The sequence below is a fragment of the Schistocerca americana genome, chromosome 5 (assembly GCF_021461395.2).
Source record: "Schistocerca americana isolate TAMUIC-IGC-003095 chromosome 5, iqSchAmer2.1, whole genome shotgun sequence".
Classification (NCBI taxonomy): domain Eukaryota; kingdom Metazoa; phylum Arthropoda; class Insecta; order Orthoptera; family Acrididae; genus Schistocerca; species Schistocerca americana.
In genome coordinates, this window is record NC_060123.1 from 238,602,415 (window position 1) to 238,621,270 (window position 18,856).

The window sequence follows — 18,856 nt, forward strand, 5'->3', positions numbered from 1 at the left end:
CAGTACAATAGCGCCGACTGAGCCGACGGACATATTCTACCCCAGGGAACACAGACCAGACGTGACAGCCATGACCCTCATCAGCGGAATCACAGTTACACTCAGCATTGAAGTTGTAAACGCTCTGGCCTCGAAATACACCCCTGTAATATTAGGGGCGTTTGAAAAGTCCATGCTAAGTCCGAGAGATGGCACCATCGGCGCGTATCGAGGACATGTTTAGTTAGTACATCTTTGGAAAGAACGCACGCCAAGTTTCACCCATATTGGTCTATTTCTTTGTGTTTGGCATTCTTGTGAATCGAGGAAGTCGAGTGAATGTGAAAAAATGGACGAAAAAGAATTTCGTGTGGTGATTAAACATTACTTTATGAAAGGCAAAACGCATCAGGAGATTAAAGAGAAGCTTGATAAACATTACGATAACTCTGCACCTTCAATTAGAACAGTTTATAAGTGGTTTCAAAATTCTCGGACTGGCCATATGGGAAAAGTGATGCTGAACCTTACGACTCCAGAAATCATTGATAAAATCCATGATATGGTGATGATGACAGAAGGGTTAATATGCGTGAGATTTCTAGTGCTGTGGGCATTTCGAATGAACGGGTAGATAATATTTTGCATAAACATTTGGACATGACAAAGCTATCCGCAAGATGGGTTCCGCGATTGCTCACGCTTGACCAAAAACGGAATCGTGTGAAGTGTTGCAGGGATTGTTTGCAGCTGTTCAGGAAGAATCCGCAGAACTTTAAGCGTAGTTTCTTCACTGTGGATGCAACATGGATGCATTACTATACTCCTGAGACCAAAAAACAATCTAAACAATGAGTTACCAATGGAGAATCTGCACCAAAGAAAGGCGAAGGCCATTCCTTCAGCCGAAAAGGTTATGACGACTGTCTTTTGGGATTCGCAAGGGATAACCCTCATCAACTATCTGGAAAAGGGTAAAACTATTACAGGTGCATATTATTCATCGTTATTGGACCGTTTGAAAAGCGAGCTGCAAGAAAAACGCCGGCAATTGAACCGCAAAACAGTCATTTTCCATCACGACAATGCACCAGCACACACCTCAGCAGTTGTGGTCCCAAAATTAATGGAAGTAGGATTCCAACTCGTTTTACATCCCACCTATTCTCCAGACGTGACTCCCTCGGATTTCTATTTGTTCCCGAATTTTAAGAAATGGCTGGCGGGACAAAGGTTTTATTCAAACGAAGAGGTGATTGCAGCAACTAATAGCTATTTTGCAGACTTGGACAACTCCTATTATTCGGAAGGGACGAAGTGTATAAGTCTAAAAGAAGATAATGTCGGAAAATGAAAAAGGTTTATCCCAAACATGTAAGTAGTTTTTATTTTTACACTGGCTTTTCAAACTCCCCTCGTACTTCACACGGAAGAGACACAGCAGTACGGTGAACCACGCAGGATACTGAACTACAAGCCCTCGAATTAGGCACTGTTCAAGGAAGCGCCTGACAGTCGTATCCTTATCCTCTGTGTGAAGGTCCATGGAGCTTGTGTATCGTGGAGCGTTGTTTGTGATACGTAGCTCTTTTTTCTACATGATCTGCAGTCGGCGCAGACGTCTTGGAGCCGCGTATCCGCAGACTGGAGCTGCATACGTCATCAGTGATCTAGTTAGTGTTGTGTACCTGGACCTTGACACACTCCTATTCAGTCTACTTTGCCTGTTGAGAATAGTGTAAAGCTGTTTGAGTCTCGTATTTAACTCGGTTGGTAGCATATTCAGTGTGGTCCCCCCATGTAAGTTTCTCGTCCATCTAGATACCGAGGCATCTGAATTTCTTACAGAAACGTATTGGACGTGTGTTTAGTGTTATTCGTCTGCAGTGGTGTTTGTGGACATGTTTCAGTATGCGTGTGAAGCGAACAGCCTCACACCTGTCGACGTTTATTTTAACACGCCATCGTTCCATCCAAGGCTCTGCAGCTCTGTAATAGTGAGTTAACGTTTAACGGTTTCCAGTCTTGCGCTACGATGGCTGTGTCATCTGCGTAGATGACTACCATCGTGTTTTGTGTACCTGCGAAGCCATTGATGTAGAGGTTAAATAAGAGAGGCCCTAGGGTACTGCCTTGGGTTACTACCGCTTGTGTCCATTATAATTATCCGGGCTGTTATGCCGTGGTCGGTTGATGAATTCTGTGGTGATTCCCAACGTTTCGTCTCCGACTGCGGGAGACATCTTCAAGGGGGTCCGTAGCTTGATGGAAGGTCCAACACACACACTGGCTCGCTACTGACCGCTTGTGTTGACTGTTTGCCCTGAACGTCAGTGTAGAATCATTTGTTGGTGAGATATGAGTGTATGGAACTTATGAGTCCGTCGTGGGAACCAGTATCACTGTGTTTGAGAATGAGACCGTTGTACCACAGACGATAAAAGGTTATGTCGATGTCCAGGAACACAGCCGCTGTAGCTTTGTTGGTGTTGTAGCTGCCTGTGTTATATGCTTCAGCACAGAGAGGCGTTTAGTGTAGTGGAGTGGTGATTCCTGAATCCGAATTCCTCTGGCCTCAGGGTGTTACTGGTGATACAGTGCCTAGTGAGACGTTTGAGAATTACATTCTCAACAACTATGCTGAGCGAGCACAGCAGGCTGATGGGTTGGTAATTTTGCGGGCTTTCCCTGGTTTCATGAACATCAGGGCCTTGGCCAAATTCCAGTAGTCAGTGAAGTTCAAAAATGGTTCAAATGGCTCTAAGCACTACGGGACTTAACATCTGAGGTCATCATTCCCCTAGACTTAGAACTGCTTAAACCTATCTAAGCTAAGGACATTAAATACATCCATGCCCGAGGCAGGATTCGAGCCTGTGACCGTAGCAACAGCGCGGTTCCGGACTGAAGCACCTAGAACCGCTCGACCACAGCCGCCGGCAGTCAGTGAAATATTGGTTCTGTAAGACAGCATTCTGATGTGAGATAGGTACTGTATAGATTTATCGGTGAACACATGGAGGACACGGCTTTGAGTGCCATCTGGACCAGGAGCCTTTCTAGCTGTGTATGCTAGATGACCCATATGATTTCATGAGTGCTAGTGCGACTTATTACGTCGCGTGTGGGCTGGGTAATAAGTCGTGTGACCTCCTGGTCTGTTTCAAGAGTCAGAGTTGGTTGGGAAGGAAGCAGATTCGGTGTGAATGACGCTGTTCAGCCTTTTCCTCAGCTGGGTATGCTTGTGTGTTAGGTCCTTGTAGAGTTGATGTCTAGTGTTTCACCTTGGTGAAGTGACGGGCCAGTTTCCACCCTATGTTGTCCCACTATATGGTCTTAAATGTTTGTATTTTTCCCTATACGATACCATGGAGCCTGTTAATGTGCTGTTTGTACAGCGGACGCCTGGCGCGCTGCCAAACTCTCCTGAGACGGTTTCCTATTGAAATCAGTCCCTAGATTTGCGGGGCAAGGGCCGCTGAGCGTTGTGTGATCAAGTATTCAAAAAACTCGCCACACGACTGTACAGGAAAACGAAATAGTCGAACAATCCTTCCACCCTTAACCTGGGAAACTACGATCACAACCATAGATGGAAACATAACTGTCCAAAAACACTACTAGTTAGGAAGAATGAACAACCAATGGGCAGCACCATGAGCTCCTGCAGCACAGCAAAGCTAACTGCATTGCGAACTGTAGACCAACCGACCAACCGACCAACCAGCAACGCTGGGCTTTAATGAAATGGTTCAAATGGCTCTGAACACTATGGGACTTAACATCTGAGGTCATCGGTCCCCTAGCACTTAGAACTACTTAAACGTAACTAAGCTAAGGACATCCATGCCCGAGGCAGGATTCGAACCTACGACCGTAGCGGTCGCGCGGTTCCCGATTGAAGCGCCTAGAACCGCTCGGCCAAACCGGCCGGCACAACGCAGGGAAGCCATATTGCACACTAACCGCAAACAAACCCAACCGAAACCCTTACACAGTGCGATCGATTTATGACCAGTGAGCCATTCATCTAACGACCTTGGTTTGTTACAGGTACAGACGCAGCATGTGGCCCAGAGACTCACAGGCGCCCAGCCCAGCAGTACCCCTCCTCGATAGGACTGACGCTCTTCATGACAACCTAAGGTATGACAACGATACCGAGCATTGTACGATACCCGAAATTAACAACTTCATCCATGCATGATCTGTCGCAGACAGCAAGAGAACCGCTACTGCTCTTACTGCCCGACCGGATTATCGTAGAGGCTTTTTTCCCTTGGCACCTGCCTTGGCCTTTTCCCCCTCTGCTCTTGAAAGCGCTACCATTCGTTCGCTTTTAGTTCACTATGTATCTCCTCGATGTGACCGTATTAGTGGGTAATCCTGCCCAGACGAACGGATAACATCACGGTCCACATCCTACGAAGTCCTCGATTGGTAACTAACAAATACGTAGGTGATAACAGAACTTTTGTAATCGTCACCACGTCGTTGTGGACGTGGAGGGGCTCCGCCCTTTATTTAAAAAAAAGTCCACCTTAACCTACAACCACTAATGTTTGGAATTTACTCAACCGCTTCCTTAGAGACAAGTATTTCTTTGGTAACAGCTACTCTGTAAGAGGCAGTGTGGCCCCAAGTAATGAAATTAAAGATAAGCTGTTCACTGTAGCCTCCTGACTAGTCGCTCTGAACATTAAAAACTTTTACACAGGTTTGCGGTATGTGAGATCGAAATTATTGAAAATAGCTTTCTCAAGAAAATCACGAGACAGGAAATGTCTGAGTTTATAGAGCTGCTGTAGCTTGCCACTGATTTCAGTTATTTTCATTTAACAACAAATACTACAGCCATAAAACTTGGCTGGCTATGGGATCATGCATTTCGGACACAACAGCGGATGTTCCTTTTAGCAATATTGAAGAGAATGTTTTAAATTCTGACGATCCTTCAATGAAAAAAGTAGCATATTACAAACGCTGTGTCGACAATACGTTGTTTCTTATAGGTGGAATTGGGGAGAACAATGATAAAATGGTTGGTAAAGTAAATAAGGCCCACGAGAAAATGGACTCAAGACAAATCACACCCTCCTACATCTTCAAAACGTCAACAACGACGGGTGATTCGTAATCAGCTTTACCATCCGAAAATTTATGAAGAAGCGGTATTTAGAAGCTTTATGAAAGGAGACGTTAATATATTCAACATTGTTAAACCGAATGTATTAAATAACGGATATGAAGTGAGGATGGTGAATCGTCTTGTTCATAGGGCAAGAAGACACAGAAGAGGAAATGGATAAGGGTAAAAAGATCCTTATTGTACCGTGTTATGGGAAAATTTCACAGAAACTGGGCCGGCCGTTGTGGCCGAGCGGTTCTAGGCCCTTCAGTCGGACACCGCGCGACTGCTACAGTCGCAGGTTCGAATCCTCCCTCGGGCATGGATGTGTGCGATTGTGCGACGTAATCAGATATAATTTAAAGCATGTTAAGTCCCATAGTGCTCAGAACCATTTGAACAGAAACTAGAGAACCTTTTTTTAGGCCATACAATGTCCGGTTGGCATTCACAGCAAAAAACGTAATCAGATATAATTTAAAGCATGTAGTTGGGAACAGATAAGAAAATTTGAGTAGGTACGTGTTTATAAGATACAGTGAGATCAAAATACAAAACAAATTTTCGACAAGATATAGAGAGCGTGCAGCCGCTTTTAGGCTGGGTAACAGTGGTGAACTGGTGGCTGCCAAACTTATATGAGACTGGTCACTCCGAGACAGGTCACTCCCTAAAAAGCATATAAGAGGATTTAGAGGTGATGCACGTAGAGGAGAAAGGAAGAAACCTTGACCTACCTAAAAAAGTTGAAACAACAGTTCACCGTGTTATGTTTGATACAGAACTTAATATACAAGCGAGTGAGAGTGATAATGCTTTCTTCAGTGGTGTTTTGGTCTTTTTTAAGGTTAACGTCAGTACGGTATGTGTGAGACGTTTCGCATAGATAACCATTGGTTTGTTGTCTCGTCATGTCGCTTGTAACACCATTGGAATGTTACGGTATTGCTGATGGCTCAGCGTGACTGTTGGATCTGTATACAGGTTTACTGAACTAATCAGTGCATGGAGAGGTAACTGATAGCAGCTGATGTTATTGGTGATCGCCACCATAGGAAAGGAACGCCACGGTACAAAGGAGGTAACATGGATAAGCGCAGCAGAGGAACTGCTGTTGCAGCTTTTAAAGTAAAACAAGAACTTCATGTTCAAGTAACTTTCATTTGTTTTACTTTTTTACTTGCCTCGTTTTTAAGTGCATGTTTATCCCAGGGTTAACACATACAGGCAGATGAAGGAACTCCGGAAACGCGTTGCTGAAGATTACGTTCCTAACATCAGCAGTTGTATTCTGAAGTAATTATAACAGTGTAAATATTCGTTTTGTAAATTCTAATGCCTATTATTGCTACAAATCAATACTTATTTGTATTTAAGACGCGATCGTCTTTTTTACTCGTAGGCTATTAACGGCATCTCCGGTGGGTTTTTATGGAAAATATATAGGGTGGTCCATTGATCGTGACTGGGCCTAATATCTGACGAAATAAGAGTCAAACGAAAAAACTACAAAGAACGAAACTTGTCTAGCTTGAAGGGGGAAACCAGATGGCGCTATGGTTGGCCCGCTAGATGGCGATGCCGTAGGTCAAACGGATGTCAACTGCGTTTTTTTTAAATAGGAACCTCCATTTTTTATTACATATTCGTGTAGATAAGTAAGGAAATATGAATGTTTTAGTTGGACCACTTTTTTCGCGTTGTGATAGATGGCGCTGTAATAGTCACAAACAAACAGCTCACAATTTTAGACGAACTGTTGTTAACAGGTAAGTTTTTTAAATTAAAATACAGCATGAAGGTACGTTTGAACATTTTATTTCGGTTGTTCCAATGTGATACATGTACCTTTGTGAACTTATCATTTCTGAGAACGTATGCTGTTACAGCGTGATTACCTGTAAATACCACATTAATACAATAAATGCTCAAAATGATGTCCGTCAACCTCAATGCATTTGGCAATACGTGTCACAACATTCCTCTCAACAGCAAGTAGTTCGCCTTCCCTAATGTTGGCACATGCATCGACAATGCGCTGACGCATGTTGTCAGGCGTTGTCGGTGGATCACGATAGCAAATATCCTTCAACTTCCCCCACAGAAAGAAATCTGCGGACGTCAGATCCGGTGAACGTGCGGGCCATGGTATGGTGCTTCGACGACCAATCTACCTGTCATGAAATATGCTATTCAATACCGCTTCAACCGCATGCGAGCTGTGTGCCGGACATCCATGATGTTGGAAGTACATCCCCATTCTGTCATGCAGTGAAACATCTTGTAGTAACATCGGTAGAACATTACGTAGGAGATCAGCATACATTGTACCATTCAGATTGCCTTCGATAAAATGGGTGCCAATTATCGTTCCTCCCATAATGCCGCACCATACATCAACCCTCCACGGTCACTGATGTTCCACTTGTCGCAGCCATCGTGGATTTTCCGCTGCCCAATAGTGTATATTATGCTGGTTTACGTTACCGCTGTTGGTGAATGACGCTTCGTCGCTAAATAGAACGCGTGCAAAAAATCTTTCATCGTACCGTAATTTCTCTTGTACCCAGTGGCAGAACTGAACAGGACGGTTCAAAGTCGTCGCCATGCAATTCCTGGTGCACAGAAATATGGTACGGGTGCAATCGATGTTGATGTAGCATTCTCAACGCCGACATTTTTGAGATTCCCGATTCTCTTGCAATTTGTCTGCTACTGATGTGCGGATTAGCCGCGACAGCAGCTAAAATACCTACTTGGGAATCATCATTTGTTGCAGGTCGTGGTTGACGTTTCACATGTGGCGGAACACTTCCTGTTTCCTTAAATAACGTAACCATCCGGCTGCGAACGGTCCGGACACTTGGATGATGTCGTCCAGGATACTGATCAGCATACATAGCACACGCCCGTTGGGCGTTTTGATCACAATAGCCATACATCAACACGATATCGACCTTTTCTGCAATTGTTAAACGGTCCATTTTAACACGGGTAATGTATCACTTGGCAAATACCGTCCGCACTGGCAGAATGTTACGTGATACCACGTATTTATACGTTTGTTGCTATTACAGCGCCATCTATCACAAAGCTAAAAAGTGGTCCAACTAAAACATTCATATTTCTTTACGTACTACACGAATATGTAATAAAAAATGGAGGTTCCTATTTTAAAAAACGCAGTTGATATCCGTTTCACCTATGGCAGCGCTATCTAGAGGGCCAACCAAAGCGCCATCTGATTTCCTCCTTCAAGATAGACGAGTTTCGTTCTTTGTAGTTTTTTCGTTTGATGCTTATTTCGTGAGGTATTTGGCCCGATCACTATCAATGGACCACCCTGTATATGGCCAGAGGCACCCATGATCTCAGTCCTTCTTGGAACCAGGCGATTCCCAATGGTCTCCGATGACACAGCATATGCAACATGTGTCTGGATTTCGTTCCTGAACGATATTCGGTCAGCCATCGCTGCTCACAGCTCGTACAGCGTCTGTACTACGTGGACGTGGTACTTGGTAGTACTTGGTCTACAGGAGTGTGGGAATGTCCCACAGACCACTGTTGACAGCAGCGACACACCACCGATACACTGTGCGAAACATGTGCAGCTACCCGTCGAAATGTTCATGCAATTTCCCTTAGGCGCATAGTACGATACCTTTAAGTGACTGAAGTTCTTCAACAGGAGTACGTACTTGTTGGTAAGACATGGTTGAGCCCTAAAACGAATTTTGCAAACACCGTTCACCTCTAAACTCAGCACAGTTACTACCTGCAGAGTGAAAACGGAGGGTGCACAGACATGCCTACGGAACGTCATCTGGTCGCTAATACAACGCCTCGATACTCACGTACTATTCCCTGGTGTTAGTTCGTTAGGTGTTCCACAGATCATATGAACGATTCTTTTGTCGAAATGATGTAGAATGAGTCATTTTACAGGTTAAGTATACATGATCAGTGTTAACATTAATTAACATTAGCCCCAATCATGCAATTACACTTAATTTTTTCCCTTTCTGGCCGCCAGTTTATAGATAGATGTTCGTTAGTGGAATAGACGGAGACGTCCAGGAGAAATGATTTTAAATTAGATTTAAAACTTGTTTCGCTACCTGTCGGAAATTTAATGTTATTGGACAAATGATAGAAAATGTTTGTTGCTGCGTGCTGAGCTCCTTCCTGAGCCACTGACAGTTTTAACCATAGATAATTAAGGTTATTTTTCCCTCTAGTGTTGTGAGTTAATCGGGCAGGTAGATTAGAAAATTTAAAAAGGGAAATGGATAGGTTAAAGTTAGATATAGTGGGAATTAGTGAAGTTCGGTGGCAGGAGGAACTAGACTTCTGGTCAGGTGAAAATAGGGCTATAAATACAAAATCAAATTCGGGTAATGCAGGAGTAGGTTTAATAATGAATAAAAAAAAAATAGGAATGCAGGTAAGCGACTGCAAACAGCATACTGAACGGATTATTGTTGCCAAGATAGATACGAAGCCCACACCCACCGCAGTAATACAAGTTTATATGCCAACTAGCTCCGCAGATGACGATGAGATTGATGAAATGTATGATGAGATAAAAGAAATTATTTAGATAGTGAAGGGAGACGAAAATTTAATAGTCATGGGTGACCGGAATTCGATAGTAGGAAAAGGAAGAGTAGGAAACGTAGTAGGTGAATATGGAATGGGGCTAAGGAATGAAAGAGGAAGCCGCCTGGTAGAATTTTGCACATAGCTTAACTTAATCACAGCTAACACTTGATTCAAGAATCATGAAAGTAGGTTGTATACATGGAAGATGCCTGGAGATACTGAAAGATTTCAGATAGATTATATAATGGTAAGACAGAGATTTAGGAACCAAGTTTTAGATTGAAACTTCCTGGCAGATTAAAACTGTGTGCCCGACCAAGACTCGAACTCGGGACCTTTGCCATTCGCGGGCAAGTGCTCTACCGACTGAGCTACCGAAGCGCGACTCACGCCCGGTACTCACAGCTTTACTTCTGCCAGTACCTCGTCTCCTACCTTCCAAACTTTACAGAAGCTCTCCTGCGAACCTTGCAGAACTAGCACTCCTGAAAGAAAGGATATTGCGGAGACATGGCTTAGCCACAGCCTGGGGGATGTTTCCAGAATGAGATTTTCACTCTGCAGCGGAGTGTGCGCTGATATGAAACTACCTGGCAGATTAAAACTGTGTGCCCGACCGAGACTCGAACTCGGGACCTTTGCCTTTCACGGGCAAGTGCTCTACCAACTGAGCTACCGAAGAACGACTCACGCCCGGTACTCACAGCTTTACTTCTGCCAGTACCTCGTCTCCTACCTTCCAAACAGCAAGGTTCGCAGGAGAGCAGTTTTAATCTGCCAGGAAGTTTCATATCAGCGCACACTCCGCTGCAGAGTGAAAATCTCATTCTGGCAAGTTTTAGATTGTAAGACATTTCCAGGGGCAGATGTGGACTCTGACCACAATCTATTGGTTATGGACTGTAGATTAAAACTGAAGAAACTGCAAAAAGGTGGGAATTTAAGTAGATGAGACCTCGATAAACTGACAGAACCAAACGTTATAGAGAGTTTCAGGGAGAGCATTAGGGAACGATTGACAAGAATTGGCGAAAGAAATGCAGTAGAAGAAGAATGGGTAGCCTTGAGAGATGAAATAGTGAAGGCAGCAGAGAATCAAGTAGGTAAAAAGACGAGGGCTAATAGAAATCCTTGGGTAACAGAAGAGATATTGAATTTAATTGATGAAAGGAGAAAATACAAAAATGCATTAAATGAAGCAGGCAAAAAGGAATACAAAGGTCTCAAAAATAAGATCGACAGAAAGTCCAAAATGGCTAAGCATGGACGGCTAGAAGACAAATGTAAGGATGTAAAGGCATATATCTCTAGGGGCAAGATTGATTCTGCCTAATGGAAAATTAAAGAGACTTTTGGAGAAAAGAGAACCACTTGCATGAATATCAAAAGCTAATGAGGAGGTATTGAATAGAATTGGGGAGAAGAGAAATTTGTGGCACAACTTGACTATGAGAAGAGATCGCTTGGTAGGACATATTCTGAGGCATCACCAATTTAGTTCTGGAGGGCATCGTGGAGAGTAAAAATCGTAGAGGGAGACCTAGAGATGAAGACACTAAACAGATTCAGAAGGATGTAGGTTGCAGTAGGTTTTGGGAGATGAAGAAGCTTGCACAGGATATAGTAGTATGGAGAGCTGCTTCAAACCAGTCATTTCATTAGCGAATATGTGCATTGTGACGGCGCCTTTAAAATACCTAGCTCCTTGAAGAGGTACCTGCATGAAGTACATAGGTGAACAGCACGTATTATTCTTACTACTCGGTTTTGTACAATAAATATTTTCTTTCAAAGTTCCCCAGAAAATTATTCCGTACGACATTATTGAGTGTAAAAATGCAAAATATGTCGGGAAATTGATATGTTTTTTTTTTCCAAGATTAGCAGTTATACGAAGACCAAAAGTAGTTGTAGTTAATTGTTCATAAATATGTACACCCAAAAATTTAGAGTTATCAATCATATTTACTGGCTCTTGCTCACGTGCTATATCAGTATTGGTATGATTCTATTTGTTATTCAGGACTGAATGTAATGTGTTTCTTTCTCTAAATTTAATGAGAGTCCATTTTCAGAGAACCACTTAATAATTCGTTGGAAAACATCATTTACCACCTCTTCTGTTGCTTTTTTTTCCTAATGGGATTTGTTGTAACACTAGTACAGTCTGAAAAACGTACCAGTTTTGATTGTCGAATGTTAAGTTGGAGGACATTTATCTACAGGGTGACTCGCCTATAACTTGCATCGCAAGTATTGCGGAAATGGAAATTGATTGGTAGTCGGAGGCTCGTATTGTTAGTCAATAAACAGATTGCTATAACACTTAGAAAACGTATTTTTTGTACAAACATGCACTTTTTAAAGTGGAACGTGTATTCACACTAAAAAACTAAAAGTAGGTTAAAGCAGAATGTCAATGTTGTTCGTCGCAGGATTCTAGTGCGAGTTGTTTACGAGATACCGTACTTTGGAAATTTTTGGTAAGATCCTGTGTTACTAAACTGCTGAGGCTATCGGTTCCTAAGCTTACATACTACTTAACCTAACTTAAACTAACGTACGGTAAGGACGAGACACACACCCATGCCCGAGGGAGGACTCTAACCTCCGTTGGGGGGAGCCGCGCGAACCGTGAGAAGGCACCTCAGACCGCATGGCATGTGTTTGTGCAGTTTCAACCTACATAATTGCTAGGTACCATGTTGTTATGTTTGCTTACAGTGTAGTTTTGTATTCCTCGGGTGCACTGCGACTGGCTAGTCAGCGTGTGACAGTCCAAGCAGTAGGTCGTGAGTGGACGATGGGATTTAGCAGTGCAGAAAAGGCCGACACCCTCATAGTGTATGGAGAGTGTAGGACGAATGAAGTTCTTTCCTGTACGGTGTATCCAAAAAGATATACCAATAGACGTCAACCATCTCGGAGTTATTTATCAAACTCTTCAACTAGTTACTTGACAGTAGCGTAACACCTACACACCGTAGCAGAAGTCAACAAGTGACGACAGAAGAGTGTGAAATTAATGATCTTGCTGCTGTTGTAGTTAATCCGCATGTTAGTTCCTACACAATCGCAGGAGGAAGTGGAATGAGTCGGCCAAGTGTTCCACGCATTCGTCGTCGACATAGATTCCATCCCTATCTTTCCATCAAGAGCTGCATAAAAACGACTATGAGACTCATGTTAACTTCTGTGAATCTGCATTAAGACAGGATACTCCAGATGTGTGACGTATGTTGTTTAGTGATGAAGTCGCATTTACCAATCATGGCCGGGCAAAGCGCCGAAACATGCACAATTGGTCTGTTGACAATCCTCGTTGGCTTCGTCAGGAGGAAAGTCAGCGTCCACGGAGTGTAATCGTGTAGTATAGAATAGTGGACCACTAGCTGATAGGCGAGTGCTTCATAGAGATAATAACAAACAACGCAGTCTCCTAGAAGACGTTGCTCCGCAGACTAGGGGGAACCTGTGGTACCAACATTATGGCTGTCTAGCCTATCATGCTCGAAGTACTATTGCATGTCTCCAAGAATTGTTTGCCAACAGTTGGTTTGGACGCAGAGGACCTACATTGGCCGGCCCGCTCCGCTGATTTGACGCTTGTCTGTGATGAAAGCTGAAAGACGCTGTCTACAAGGACATACCAACTACACTCCATGATATACAATGACGTATTACTGCAGCCTGCTCAGACAGCTCCGCTGAAATGCTAGCACGTGTGCAGCAATCGTTCCATGCCAGACAGGAAGCGTGTATTGCCACTACCGGTTGTCATTTTGAAAAAAAAAATCTGTGATGGTAAATTGTAACGTTACTGGTCACAGTTCACATAGTTATTGTCTGGACTTGTGTTGTTCATTATGTGTGCTACCACAGCTATTGTACAAGTGTCGGTGTGGGAATTCTTCAAAGCATGATTTCTCGTAAACGACTCGCACTAGAATCATGCAACGATTACCCTGACATTCTAATTTACTACACTTTTTGTTTGTTAATGTCAGTATCCATTGTTCCATTTAAAAAGTGTATGTTTGCGCAAGAAATACAGTTTCGAAGTATTATTATAAGCTGTTTATTGGCTAACAATACGAGCCCCTGTCCTGCAACCCATTCTGTGAAATCGCACATCAGTAGCACTGTCGACTTCGACGATACTTGCAGTGCAAAATTTTAGATGATTCACCCTTTATACAGGGTGTTACAAAAAGGTACGGCCCAACTTTCAGGAAACATTCCTCACACACAAAGAAAGAAAATATGTTATGTGGACATGTGTCCGGAAACGCTTACTTTCCATGTTAGAGCTCATTTTATTACTTCTCTTCAAATCACATTAATCATGGAATGGAAACACACAGCAACAGAACGTACCAGCGTGACTTCAAACACTTTGTTACAGGAAATGTTCAAAATGTCCTCCGTTAGCGAGGATACATGCATCTACCCTCCGTCGCATGGAATCCCTGATGCGCTGATGCAGCCCTAGAGAATGGGGTATGTATCACAGCCGTCCACAATACGTCACGAAGAGTCTCTACATTTGGTACCGGGGTTGCGTAGACAAGAGCTTCCAAATGCCCCCATAAATGAAAGTCCAGAGGGTTGAGGTCAGGAGAGCGTGGAGGCCATGGAATTGGTCCGCCTCTACCAATCCATCGGGCACCGAATCTGTTGTTGAGAAGCGTACGAACACTTCGACTGAAATGTGCAGGAGCTCCATCGCGCATGAACCACATGTTGTGTCGTACTTGTAAAGACACGTGTTCTAGCAGCACAGGTAGAGTGTCCCGTATGAAATCATGATAACATGCTCCATTGAGCGTAGGTGGACGAAACTAAAATGAGCTCTAACATGGAAATTAAGCGTTTCCGGACACATGTCCACGTAGCATCTTTTCTTTATTTGTGTGTGAGGAATATTTCCTGAAAGTTTGGCCGTACCTCTTTGTAACACCCTGTATAAGGAATAGGAGTGGACCCAAAATTGAACACTGTGGGATTCCCATCGTAATTTTTGTTTTACCGCAGTCAGTAAAGTTTTCTACCTTTCGGACACTGTCTGAATTATTCAGCACAACCTTTTGCACTCTGTCAAATACGGTTGAAACCAGCTGTGCGTAAAGCCATCAATTCCATAAAACTGGAATTTTTGCGAGAGAGTGACGTGATCTACAGAATCGAGGCCTTGGAAATATCACGAAAAGTACCATCTGGCGATACATTATTATTTAAGACTTGTACTATGTGACGAGTGTATATATAAGTAGCATTCTCAGTCGAGCAACCCTTCTGGAATCCAAATTGCGGTATGTGTGTCACTGTACATTGTCGTTGAGGGTGTTGCACTTTTGCTTTGCGGCAGCGTATTGGAGCAAGAAAAACTCGTTTTAATTTGTGAAATGTTTGTTTATAAATGTGAACCTGCAGAAAAAGTACGGAGAAGCGAAGCTCGCGAAGTCCCGCAGTCAATGACGACTGGACAGCGGCATCGCCTCCCCGTAGCATCAGCTGCTCAGCGGCTGCGGCGCAGCATTACAGCACAGTACGGCACTACACGCCGGCTGCCTGCAGCCCCGGCCTGTGCTGGCGATTCTGGGACGCGGCGCAGCTCCCAGGTCACGTGCCGGCACAGTCTGTCAGCTTCGTGACTCTGCCTGGCTTCCGTCTCAATTTCTGGCTAACGCACTCATTTAAACATCGCCTGGCGCCTAACACGACGCTAAGTGACAGACCAGCAGGTGCAGAGACAGCTGCGCACGGTATCCGTTCTTCTGCACGGTATTTCAGGACTGGGTACCTGCTAACATACTACAAATGATACGATGGTACTGAACGCGTTTTTAGCTCTAGAAGCTTATAGCGAGGAGTGAAGGGAGCAACGTAAATGAGCGTTGATTAAAATGAACACTGAGGATGTATGGCGCTAAGCTTTTTGGACAAGTAAATACCTTTAAGCTGTGCATAAAATATTTACCCTTCAATCGGTCTTTCATACAAAATACCCGTTCTCCAACCGAAATTTGAGAACTAGCTCATCACCAGGAGGCTCACAATGGTATGAACCACATCCAAGTAATCTATATGGAAGCAGACTTGTAACGCTTAACATCCCATCTGTTCATTAAGTTTTCTGTTTGGAAGTGTGTGTGTGTGTGTGTGTCATACAAACGCAACGTAAGCAGTTACTAAGTTATGTCAGTATTACCTACCTTGATGTGATTAATACCACTGTGTGCTTCCTGATCTTGAGCTAATACTCGAAAGCGATTGAAGAATAAACATTTTACACGGCTTTAAGGAGTTTGGTTGTACAAAAAGGTATTAAACTCGAAAACATTTCCTTTGCTACCTCATCCGATATGCATTCAGGTAATTCCCCTAAATAGTGTTTTATATGACAGTGGCGTTAATAAAGGACAAGTGGGATAGTATCTCCGTAGGTTAGCTACGACATAAATGAGCAGCACCTAAATTTTTGATACAGACGTCCGTAAAGCACGTTTCGCAGTATCATAACTTCAAATTTAGTCTCTAACGATAAGTAGGCCTACACAGAGGATGTCGTTGCATGTTAGTGAGCTATAGCTATAAACGGTTACAGTGCTAGTTCAGTACTTAAAAAAACGCTCTTTGTAGCTCTATGTGTGACAAACTTTTATCTCCAACTAGATCGTAGGTCATATTTCTACGTATCATGTGGACTGTTTTAACGAAAGCTAGACGTTAAGGTAGACTTTGCATTTCAGTACTGTTGCTGCATTTGCCCTGTTCGGAAAAGCATAAACTTTTCCCGAAGCATTTCGCCATTAATCTGAAGAGGAAGTTCTCAATGCTAGGACACTAGACTTGCATTCGTCATCCGGAAGCGATTCCAAAGTAAACCAATGTCACTGCATTTGGAAAATTGTTTTACGTCGTTCAGGCAAACCACTTTATATTTATTTATTTCGTTTTCTGTTTATGAGATTTATGGTTCACAGTCTCCTGTTCAATAACTCGTTTCGTTTTTCGGTCTGTCACCGTCTGTAGGCTAGGATCATTCGTGATTTATATTTACAACATTCGTTTTTTTCTTTTTAATTTTGGAACGCGTAAGAAATAGCAACCTTAGGCAAGCACCCACTACTGTCAAATTTTCTGCTTTTCAGTTAAAGAAAATTTTTCCGAAACCTTACTGGCTTGTACTTTTAACGTAGTTCTATACGAAATTTTCCAGAAAATTGCATCCATAAATACCTCTAAAATTTCCTTACACAAGATATTTAAAGTTCATCAAGTGTAAACTTAATCAACTTGAGTAAGAAAATAGCGTATTACCCGCGTGTAGTGCAAATAGAAGCGTGTGCTAAAAATATTCCATTGATGCTCCAGGGTATAACATTCGAAACTATAATAGCATCAACATACATTGCGAATTTTAGTAACGCTAAAGATTTTGATGTTGAGCGAACGTGTTATTACGCACAGTTGTTCATGGCTTATGTGCAGCCCTTCGTTTCTGGCGCCTCTCAGGCATCCTTAACTTAGGATTTGTCCAATGGAAAAGATATATTTTCGAGAACTAAGCTAGAAATGAGATGGATTTCGTTTGCTGTGTGACTCCTCTTTTTGGATGATGCATGCAGGTCGCCCCTCTTACCTTGCAGAGGTGAGGATTTTAACGCCGGCGACGCCGGAGGGTGTTGGAAGTGGACGTCTTGGAGGGCGGGGCTAGACCCAGGCTGACTGCCTGCCGCGGATCACCCACTGCAGACGCTCGCTTCCGCGTCGCGTTGCGTCCTAGCAGCTCGGCGCTACGCGAGCCCTCGTGCGCGGCACGTCTTACTCGCCTCGGACAGTACCGTGTCCCTAAAACTGAGCGCTGCCGATGAACCGACGTGCAAAGGTCAAAGTGCGCCGCCACTAGCTATGGTCTACAGTACCACGCAAATCGATGCGGGAGAGAGAGAGTGAGAGAGAGATAAAGAGGGAGGTCACGGAAGATTCGTCCTTTGTGGAAATAGGATGACTGAATAGGGATCCAGTGACACGGCAGTCGAAAAACGTGCGAGCGGAGATCAATAAGGACACGTGCGATGAGGGCGACTGCGGCAGCAGAGCACGGCAGGGACGCGCAGGCCTCTAGCAGACGACGGCGACGCTCTCCTCTGCTCCAGCCTCCTCCTGCCTGCGCCTCTCTCCCCTCTCAGTCCCGGCGTACACACACGCACAGCTCGCAGGCACCACTGCGAAAACAACACGCGCCGCGCGCACGTGCCGCGCACAAGCAGTATTACACACGCGGGAGGGGCACTTCCCCTCTGTCACTACGGCAGACGCTGCCGCCCGCCTCTTCCGCCGGGGACTGACGCCAGACACGTCTGGCGGCGAAGTGACGGCCGCTCGCTGGGCCGGTCGTACTACGCGCAGGCAGCGCCGCCCGTGGCCGCAGGCGGAAGCTGGCGCTGGCCCGCGCTCGGCCGGTCGATACCGCGGCGTCCCGGAGCGTCGGCGGCCGTCGTGCCGCGTTCGGCTGCCTCCGCCGGCCGGCTCGCTCTCCTAATGACGGCCGTTCGGCTGTTCCCGTCGTCGGCCATGAGCCTCTCTCTCCCTGCCGCACCTGTTCACCACTACGTTCCACTCACCATCGCACTTACACCATTCCTTTCTCTCTCCGTCTCTCTCTCTTCCGCGCGCCTCGGCCCTGCTGCCTGCACCACCTCCTCAAAGGTCAAAGCCGTCCAATTTGCGAATATAGTTGCCTGGCAACACCTTACTCAGCTATGGCGCCTCTTTCAGATTATCAGTCCCGTTTACCTTGTACGGCACATGTAACAGTGTTCGCAACGTCCTCCTCTTCCACCAGCAATTGGTCATTAATTTGGAATCAGAAGACGTACTAAATATGAGACCTGACAGTCAAGGAAGACAGGATTCGGTTGCGATTGTGGATCGGGCCGTAATGAGTTACTGGTGGTTCCCTTTTCCAATTACACACATTTATTTAAAACGGTAATTCCAGACTCAGCAATAAATAAAGATACCACACGTTATTAATGAGGGAATAAACAACTGTGTAATTAATCGTGTTTTAAGTACGTTACAATTTACCAAGTGAGCATAAAATCCAGACACAGCAAATAATGCTTTAAAAACAAG

At 44.3% G+C, this 18,856-nt stretch overlaps 1 protein-coding gene across 1 annotated transcript in view; it reads right to left on the reverse strand.

Annotated features, from left to right (window-relative positions):
• Positions 1-18,073, reverse strand: part of LOC124616289 (neural-cadherin-like) — a 966,400-nt gene extending 948,327 nt beyond the window's left edge. Inside the window, exon 1 of the mRNA XM_047144591.1 lies at positions 17,358-18,073. The gene's annotated coding sequence lies outside the window, so the exon portion shown is untranslated. The remainder of the gene's footprint in view (positions 1-17,357) is intronic.
• Between the last annotated feature and the right edge of the window lie 783 nt (positions 18,074-18,856).